The following is a 10,207-nucleotide window of genomic DNA, read 5'->3' as shown; positions in this document are numbered from 1 at the left end:
TGACTCCACCCGGAGGACCTGTCAAACGTGTGTAGAGATTGCCTTGCTGACTGACCCATCCCTCCCACTGACCACATGTCCCTTCCCCTGCAGGTCCTCCAGCCGACGGCGACGGCCTATCCCGGGTGGTCCCCTCTCCAGCCTCTCAGGAGAACACTTCAGAGGGGAGCTCCGAGGAAGACTCGATCGAAGCGTCACAGCTGTCATCCCCACCCTCCACTAGTGCGGATACACGTACCTCGGTGGGAAATGTTAGTGGTCAGCCTTCTGGGGCACAATGTGGTGAGTGCCACACAGCTGCTGAGGCACATCAGGTGGATGCAGGAACCCCCATGCGAGACTGCAACGGGAGAGTGGCGATTTGTCACACACAGTAAACACCTTTTTGCACAACCATTATGGCACCTGTCACTTCCTTCCGAATGCAGGCCGACCTCTGAACCCTTGGATCATCTCTCCAGGCATATGCCCACCCCATGGCACTCACCCACCCTCCGGCCATGGACATGTCCCTGGAGCTGTGTCCCATCCCTTGGGTGTTCGGATGTTGGATGCAATGTGTGTGCTGTTGCCTCCCGCAGTGTTCAGGCATCACAGTTTGATTGGGATGCAAGGCAATGACTCCCACATGCTACATGGCCCGCCCACCCACGGGAACCAATTTGGATTGTGTGAAGTGCTCACTTAACCACGAATGCCAATTCCCCATTAGCAACAGCCTTCAGCCACACGGCCATAGACCTTGGCAGTCAGTGGGGGTTAAGGGTGGTCGGTGGGTCTAACAGGCAAGGACATGGGTTGCCCCCTGAACGAGTACACAAGGTCCAGGGTTTGGCACAGTGGTGCCGCATACTGTTGTCCCCCCGGTTGTCCCCCAGCGCCTCCTCATGAGCATCCCCCCCCCCCCCCTTCATGCGGCTCCTAGCCCTCCCTTCACACATCCTCACGGTAGCACAGAGGTTAGCACTGTTGCTTCACAGCGCCAGGGACCCGGGTTCAATTCCCGGCTTGGGTCACTGACTGTGCGGAGTCTGTACGTTTTCCCCGTGTCTGCGTGGGCTTCCTCCGGGTGCTCCGGTTTCCTCCCACAAGTCCCAAAAGACGTGCTGTTAGGTAATTTGGACATTCTGAATTCTCCCTCAGTGTCCCCGAACAGGCGCCGGAGTGTGGCGACTAGGGGATTTTCACAGTAACTTCACTGCAGTATTAATGTAAGCATACTTTCACCCGCCCCGCCCCACCCACCCCCGCCCCCGCTGCTTCCACCATTGTGAACCATGCGTGCAGCTAATGGTGCCCTCTCTGTCTCCACAGGATGTAGCTGTCGTGGACAATCTCCAGGAAGTATCTACACACGTGCATATCTTCATGTGGTGGTCACACACGTGCTGTATTTTCAAGGAGTGCTTTGTATAGTTCTGCATCTAGCTCCATCTAGTGGTTAATTATTATATGACATGATTCCATTGTATTCCTAACATTTCCCATGTCACAGGCGGGGTCCGGCATCTGCAGACGCTGCTGCTGCTGTCGCCTTCAGCGTCTGGCCACATGGCCTACCAGCAGCACTGGCCACTAGGGCCTAATCTGCAGCGTCCAAAATACCATCCATTCCATTCAATATCTGTAAGGAATTGGGAGAGCTGACAGACAGCGGAGGCTCCCACCCCAGAACCCTCCATTTCCGCATTGATTCCCCCCGCCCCCCCCAATGCCTGGAACGCCCTGCCCACGCACTCCCAGCTGCAGCGGGCCCCCCTCACCGACCCCAGACCCTGCATCCCAGACACCCACATATACCGGAACCTGGACCGGGCGCTGGTCCCCTCCCCATTGCACACAACCACCCTTCAGCCGTGGACATGTCCTCGGAGCTATGTCCCATCCCCTGGGTGTTCGGATGTGTACTCCCGCAGTGTGCAGGCAACACGGTCTGATTGGGATACTAGGTAATGACTCCCAACTGCTACATGGGCCGCCCACCCACGAGAATCCACTTGGGTTGTGTGAAGTGCTCACTTAACCACGATTGCCGCTTCACTATTAGCAATAGCCTTTGGTCGCATGGCCAGAGGCCTCGGCAGCCGGTGCGGGTTATGGGTGTGAAAGACAGGCAGGGACAAAGTTTGCCCCCGGAATGGGTACACACGATCCAGGGGTTGGCATGATGGTTCCACGTGTGGATGCCTCCCCCCCCCACCCCTCCATCCATCTTCCCATGGCAGCCCACCCCTGCGGAGGATGCCCCCCCTCCCATGACAGCCCACCCCCAGATGAGGGTCCCCACATCCCGCCGAACACTGGCATGGCAAGCCCAGCACCCCGGGCTCTTTGCACATGAGCAAAGATGGCTACTCAGCTCCTTCTGCCCTTCCGCCAGGTTCACATTTTAAAAAAGGAGTACTAATCAGCGCCAGCATGACCACTTGCTGGGGACGCCACTGAATCATGGGAGGCCGTTGGATTTGGGTCTCTTGTTTTCGTAATCGGCGATCGGGTGGAGAATCCCTTTTTACAGCTGAATCGGGAGCTGCGCCTGTTTTACACAGGAGCACATGCTCCGACCCTCCAAAACGGTGTCATCGCGGTGCACGCCGAACGCCGTTGGGAGGCCTCAGGACGTCACCGGAAGGCCCTCACCCGATGGGCCGAGTTCCCAACCGTGCAGCTGACGTGTGGTCTCAGCGTGTCCAGCCCCGCCACAGTCGGACAGGAGCCGTGCTGCTGGCTGGGGGTCAGGGCTTCACCGAGGACTGGAGGGATTGGTGGGGTGGCCAGGGGCACTATCTGGCAGGTCGGGTCTGCGCACAGCTGGCGCCATGTTATACATCGCAACTGCTGCAGGTCGTCGCCGTGCGCATGCGCAGCCACGGACCCAGCAATTTTCCAACCGTTTATTTCGTGGAAGCCGGGCGTTTTATGTGGCATGGCTGCTGGATTCTCATCGTTCAGAGAATCGGGGCAGCACTGATTTTTCCTACGTAAAACACCACGGATCCTGCGGACATAGCCTCAAAATTGGAGAATCCAGCCCCGATCCTCTTCCGAACAGTGCCAGGGATCTTTCACAATCACCAGAGCATGATACAATGGTGTAACGTCTCCAAAAGACAGTCCCGCAAACAATTCAGCACTCTATCAGTACAGCACTGGAGTGTCCACCTCAAATTTTGTTGTGCTAAAGTCCTGGGGCGTCATTTTCCGACCCCCCGCCGGGTCGGAGAATGGCCGTTGGCCGCCGTGAATCCCGCCCCCGCCCCTGCCGAAGTCTCCGCTCCCGGAGATTGGGCGGGGGCGGGAATCGGGCCGCGCCGGTTGGCGGGACCCCCCTCTGGATTCTCCGGCCCGGATGGGCCGAAGTCCCGCCCAGAAATTGCCTGTCCCACCGGCGTAAATCAAACCTGGTATTTACCGGCGGGACCAGGCGGCGTGGGCGGGCTCCGGGGTCCTGGGGGGGGCGCGAGGCGATCTGACCCCGGGGGGTGCCCCCACGGTGGCCTGGCCCGCGATCGGGGCCCACCGATCCGCGGGCGGGCCTGTGCCGTGGGGGCACTCTTTCCCTTCCGCCTCCGCTACGGCCTCCACCATGGCGGAGGCGGAAGAGACTCTCCCCACTGCGCATGCGCGGGAAACTGACAGCGGCCGCTGACACTCCCGCGCATGCGCCAGGAAACTGACAGCGGCCGCTGACGCTCCCGCGCATGCGGCGCATTTCCGCGCCAGCTGGCGGGGCAACAAACGCCATTTCCGCCAGCTGGCGGGGTGGAAATCCCTCCGGCGTCGGCCTAGCCCCTCAATGTTGGGGCTAGGCCGCCAAAGATGCGGAGCATTCCGCACCTTTGGGCCGGCGCGATGCCCGTCTGATTGGCGCCGTCTTTGGCGCCAGTCGGCGGACATCGCGCCGTTGGGGGAGAATTTCGCCCCTGGAGTGGGTCATGACTCACAGGCAAGAGTACTGTTCATTGAGACACCTAGTCCTAATGAAGGATTAACTCAACATTACTCAGCAATAACTTGCTCATACTCAGGAATAACGTTCTCACGGACGTTCAGTTTGGTTCCTCAACCAGGGTCACTCAGCTCCTGATCTCATTACAGCCTCGGTTCGGACATGGACAAAAGAGCTGAATAACAGAGGTGAGGTGAGAGTGACTGCCCTTGACAACAAGGCAGCAGTTGACCGAGTATGACATCAAGGAGCCCTAGCTAAACTGGAGTCAATGGGAATCAGAGGCAAAACTCTCTGCTGGTTGGAGTCATACCTGGCACAAAGGAAGACGGTTGTGGTGGTTGGAGGTAAATCATCTAAGCTCCAGGACATCACTGCAGGAGTTCCTCAGGGTAGTGTCCGAGGCCCAACCATATTCAGCTGCTTCATCAATGACCTCCCTTCCATTATAAGGTCAGAAATGGGAATGCTTGCGGATGACTGCAGTGTTCAGCTCCTCCTCAACTCCTCAGATAATGAAGCAGTTCATGTCCAAATACAGCAAGACCTGGACAATATCCAGGCTTGGGCTGACAAGTGGCAAGTCACATTTGCGCCACACAAGTGGCAGGCAATGACCATCTCCTAGCAGAGAGGATCTAACCACTGCCCCTTGACATTCAATGGCATTACCATTGCTGAATCTCCCATAATCAGCATCCTGGTGGTTTCCATTGATCAGAAACTGAACTGGACTAGCCACATTAATACTGTGACTATATGGGCAGGTCAAACAAGAGGAATGCTACAGCGAATAACTCACCTCCTGACCCCCCCCCCCCAAAGCCTGTCCACCATTTACAATGCACAAGTCAGGAGTGTAATGGAATAGTCTCCATTTGCCTGGATGAGTGCAGCTCCAACAACACTCAAGAAGTTCGACACCATCCAGGACAAAGCAGCCCGCTTGATTGCTCCCCCTTCCACAAACATTCAAACCCACCACCGACGAACAGTGGCAGTCATCGACTACCATCTAGAAGGACAAGAGCAGCAGATACTCGGGAACCCCACCACCTGGAGGTTCCCCTCCAAGTCACTCAAAACCTTGATTTGGAAATATATAGCCGTTTCTTCACTTGTCACTGGGGCAAAATCCTGGAACTCACTCCTCGACAGCACTGGGTGTACCTACACCTCAAGGACTGCAGCGGTTCAAGAAGGCAACTCACCACCACCTTCTGAAGGGCAACTAGGGATGGGTAATAAATGCTGGCATAACCAGCGACGCCCACATCCCATAAATGAATTAACTTGTCTGTCTCTCCACAGATTTTGATCGATCAGCCATGTGTTTCCAGTATTTTCTCCATTTGAACTGGGGTTACCAATCCTCCCATATTGTCCAAACGTTTCTTAGAAAGATACATGAATCTCCTCGGCACTGTTGATAGCAAAACGCCAGCCTTTAGATTTCTTATTGCGGCAGTAGTCATCCCAATTCTATAATGCCAATACCCGTCACTGTAGAGAAGTCAGTTCCTGCCTTGGGGTAACTGGAAATGAGACCAGTAGATGGAGCAACATCTGGGTGCCGGAGGGGAGGTTGGAGATGAGGAAAGTGTAGAGCTGGGCTAGGTTGGAAGAGAAGGTAACGAGGTACTGGGAATGGAGAGTGTCGAGGGTGGAGGGGGACTGAAGCTGAGGTAAGGTAGAAAAGTGGCAGAGTACTGGGTCAAGGGTGAGAGGGAGATCGGGTTGGACAGAGAATCAGTAGGGAATGAGGTCTGGGATGGGGAGACTTGAGAATGAGAATCAGGGAATGAGGGTGAAAGTGGCACCAGACACTTAGAATTTGAGCTCAGCTGGTGGGCGATCAGGACCCCGGGTTAGGGAAATTGGAGCTCACACAGGGAATGGGATGGCGCGTGCTGTAGAGTTATGAACAGTGACAATGTGGTTATTCAAGCATTGCAGAGGAGCTCTCAGTAAAAAGGTCAATGAAATCCTCGGAATTATTGGTTGGTAAATAGTGAACAAATTTAGACATGCCAATTCTCATCAACCTGTCGTTAGAGGTGCAATTTCTAAGTTAAATTAAAGCTCACTCACACAATTATTTCAGGATTTTTCACAGGTGTTCTTGTAAATGCACCTTCAGAGGCTGTTTTGTCCTACACCTCCTCCAGATGGATCATGTGACCATATATAAACTAATAGTGGTGGCTGGAGGCCTACACTGCATCAAGAGGGCCTGAAGCAGCTGAAACTGACAGGGCAACACAGACCTGCAGTAAACTCAATGAGTGGGAGCCAATGGAGCTTATCTGGGGAATAGAGCAGGTGGACCCAGCACTTCGTATTGGGCAGAGCTCAGCCCAAACTTAGTACAAGATAACAACTCTGACAGTAGGTAAACTATGGACAAAGTCAAGAGCCTGTCTCCCCACCAACCCCTCACTGCTAGCCACTCACACTGGTAATGGAGCAGTAAGTGCCAGCCACAAATAGCCAGTAGGATGTCGAGATGACAGCTACCAAACAGGATCTGGCAGAATGTATTCCCAGTGGAGCAATGAGCACTTGAATTGTGTGAACAAGCAGATCAGAGAACGACAGAAGACCCGAGAGATGGGCTGTCACTATAGTGTCTGGAGGCTTTGAGCCAGAAGATGTACAGACATTAGTCTTTGTGGTGAATGTATTCATCATTGTATAAGCTGTCTGTGTAGCACTTTTTGGACACTAAGGGACAATTTATCACGGCCAGTCCACCTAACCTGCACATCTTTCGACTGTGGGAGGAAACCGGAGCACACGGAGGAAACCCACGCAGACACGGGGAGAACGGGCAGACTCCGCACAGACAGTGACCCAAGCTGGGAATCGAACCTGGGAACCTGGAGCTGTGAAGCAGCTGTGCTAACCACTGTGCTACCGTGCTGCCTTGCTGAAAGGAAGGACAGCGGATGAGCAATGGCAGCATTCCAGGAATAAATAGGTGAACTCCAAAAGTTGTTTATTCCTATTTGGCACAAATGTAGAAAAGGAACTGGCCAAACCATGGCTTACAGGGAAATTAGAGATAGTATTAGATTCAAAGAAGAGGCATACAGATTAGCAAGAAAAAGCAATCGACCTCCGGATTGGGAACAGTTTAAAATTCAGCAAAGGCAGACCAAGGGATTGATTAAGAAGGGGGAAATACAATTTTGAAGTAAACTAGCGGGGAACATGACTGCAAAGGTTCTGTAGGTAGAGTGAAAAAGATTGATTAAAAACTAATATAGACCCCTTACAGTCAGAAACAGGGGAATTCATAACTGGGAGCAAAGAAATAGCTGAGGGACTAATTTGTACTTTGCTTCTGGCTTCACAAAGGATGAACATGAATAATAATATTCCACTGTGGCCCAATGGTAATGTGATCTCCTTACAGGTAGTGTACTGGAACATGGTGGGCTCCGCCTCTGGCTCCGACCCCCTTGGACGGTATAGACCGGCCGCATTGGGGTGGCGCTCATTTGTACAGCAGGCACAGGCAGGTAAGTTGTTGGCTAATAAAGCCTATGTTCACTCACTCTCATCATCTTGCAGTGAATTAATGGTACATCAATTTATTAACCAAAGACATCACTATGGAAGCCGCTCTAAAGCCTGATAAACTGGAACTCAACGCACGAGCATCAGAAGCTAAGGAAATCTTCTCCCACTGGCTCCGATGTTTTGAGGCCTACCTCGGCTCCTTCAAAGCGCCTCTCTCCGATGCCCTCAAGCTGCGCATCCTCCACGGCCGGGTAAGCCACCGAATATCGGGTATTATTCAGGACGCGGCCACGTACGAAGCGGCGGTCGCGATTGTAAAGAGACAGTTCGTGAAGCCCGTGGATGAAGTGTTCGCGCGGCACCGCCTCACTACCCGCCGTCAACGCGCCGGGGAATCGTTGGACGAGTACCTAGAGAACCTGACTCTACTCGCCTGCAACTGCAAGGATGTGACGGGCGATGAGCACATGAAGCTGATGATCAGGGACACCTACGTGGCTGGGGTCCGGTCTAACTACATCCGGCAGCGACTGCTGGAAAACGGGGCCACTGACCTACAGGACACGGTAAAACTAGCCACCTCGTTGGAGGTGGCCTACCAGAGCCTCAGCGGTTCCCGGCAGACCCAGCGAACCCTTCGTGGGCACCACCGACACGGCAGACACCAGACCCGACTACGTCTCAGGCCTGTGCCGCGCGGCTGCCCGTGCAGCCCGGGGGACCGTCATGCTACTTCTGCGGGCAGGGCCAACATCCCCGGCAACGTTGCCCAGCCCGCACCACGAAATGCAGCAACTGTGGCAAAAAGGGACATTTTGCCAGTCAGTCTGGCCCGATCCAAAGCCCCAAAGTCGAAAGCTCACCAGGCCCTATCCACGGACTCACAGACCCCACTTTATTAAGGCCCGCAACCTGCCCTACTCCACCGAGGGGGTCAGGGCCATGACCAGGGACTGCCAAGTCTGCACATAGTGCAAACCGCACTTCTACCGGCCAGACAAGGCCCACAAGACACCTCCTGGCCCTTTGAGCGCCTCAGTACCGACTTCAAAGGGCCCTTCCCTTCCAACCATAACGTATACTTTCTGACCGTCATTGACGAGTACTCCTGCTTCCCCTTCGCTATCCCATGTCCCGACATGACCTCGGCAACCGTTATAAAGGCACTGCACAGCATCTTCACCCTGTTCGGTTTCTCTGCATACGTCCACAGTGACCAGGGCACCTCTTTCATGAGCGATGAGCTGCGCCAGTACCTGCTCAGTAAGGGCATCGCCTCGAGCAGGACTACGAGCTACAATCTGCAGGGAAACGGGCAAGTGGAGAGGGAGAACGCGACGGTATGGAAGGCCGCCCTTCTGTCGAGAAGTCTCCAGATTCCCCACTGGCAGGAGGTCCTCCCCGACGTGCTCCACTCCATTAGATTGCTCGTCTGCACAGCCACGAACGAGACCCCTCACGACCGTTTGTTTGTCTTCCCTAGGAAGTCCATCTCCGGGGTCTCGCTTCCATCCTGGCTGACGACTCCGGGACCTGTCCTTCTCTGGAAGCATACGAGGAGCCATAAGACCAACCCCCTGGTCGAGAGGGTCCAGCTGCTACAAGCCAACCCCCAATATGCCTACGTCACGCACCAAGACGAACGGCAAGACACAGTCTCCCTCCGGGACCTGGCGCCCGCTGGTTCCCAGGCCAACATGCCCCCCCCCCCCAACCACCTATCGCCACCCCCCGAATCCCTTACGCCCCCTCGGGCTCCTGTACTGTCCCGAGCCTACACTGCCGCCATTCACCCCCCCCCCCCCCCTGCCTAGCCCCACCCCTCAATCGTCGCCGACACACCGGACCGAAGCTCCAGACAACACGCTCTCGGAGTCATCAACTGCAACACCCGTACCCACCGCACCGCCAGAGCTGAGGTCCAAAAGAACAATCCGGCCTCCAGACAAACTTCACCCCCGCTGGACTTCATTTTTTTAACAGGGGGTGAATGTGCTGAATGTATTCACCATAGTATAAGCTGTCTGTGTAGCACTGTGGCCCAATTGGGGTAATGTGATCTCCTTACAGGTATTGTACTGGAACCTGGTGGGCTCTGCCCCCCTCGGACGGTATATAGACTGGCCGCCTGGGGGCGACGCTCATTTGTACAGCAGACACAGTCAGGCACGTTCTTGGTTAATAAAGCCGATGTTCACTCACTCTCATCGTCTTGCAGTGAATTAATGGAACATCACTCTTGCAGCCCAACGTCTGATGAAGTTGAACAATGTATAATTGGTTCTGGGATTTCTGGACAGAGGGGAGACTAACCTGGTCTCTGATGGGGGAAAAAAGCCCAATTACCTGTGTGGCTTCCCTGTCTGCCAGGGCTGCTCTCTATAGCTCCAGTTGCTCTGCCTGCAGTGCACCCTGGTTGTAAATAGGAGTGTTTTGTACCCCCACACTGTGTGCAGTTGCTCTGTCACCATGGTGCACCCTGGTTGTAAATGGCAGTGTTCTGTCACCATGGTGCACCCTGGTTGTGAATAGCAGTGTTCTGTACCCCCACACTGTGCGCAGTTGCGCTGTCACCATGGTGCACCCTGGTTGTGAATAGGAGTGTTCTGTACCCCCACACTGTGCGCAGTTGCGCTGTCACCATGGTGCACCCTGGTTGTGAATAGCAGTGTTCTGTACCCCCACACTGTGTGCAGTTGCGCTGTCACCATGGTGCACCCTGGTTGTGAATAG

The sequence above is a fragment of the Scyliorhinus torazame genome, chromosome 6 (genome assembly GCF_047496885.1).
Source record: "Scyliorhinus torazame isolate Kashiwa2021f chromosome 6, sScyTor2.1, whole genome shotgun sequence".
Lineage (NCBI taxonomy): Eukaryota > Metazoa > Chordata > Chondrichthyes > Carcharhiniformes > Scyliorhinidae > Scyliorhinus > Scyliorhinus torazame.
This window is presented reverse-complemented; position numbering follows the sequence as displayed.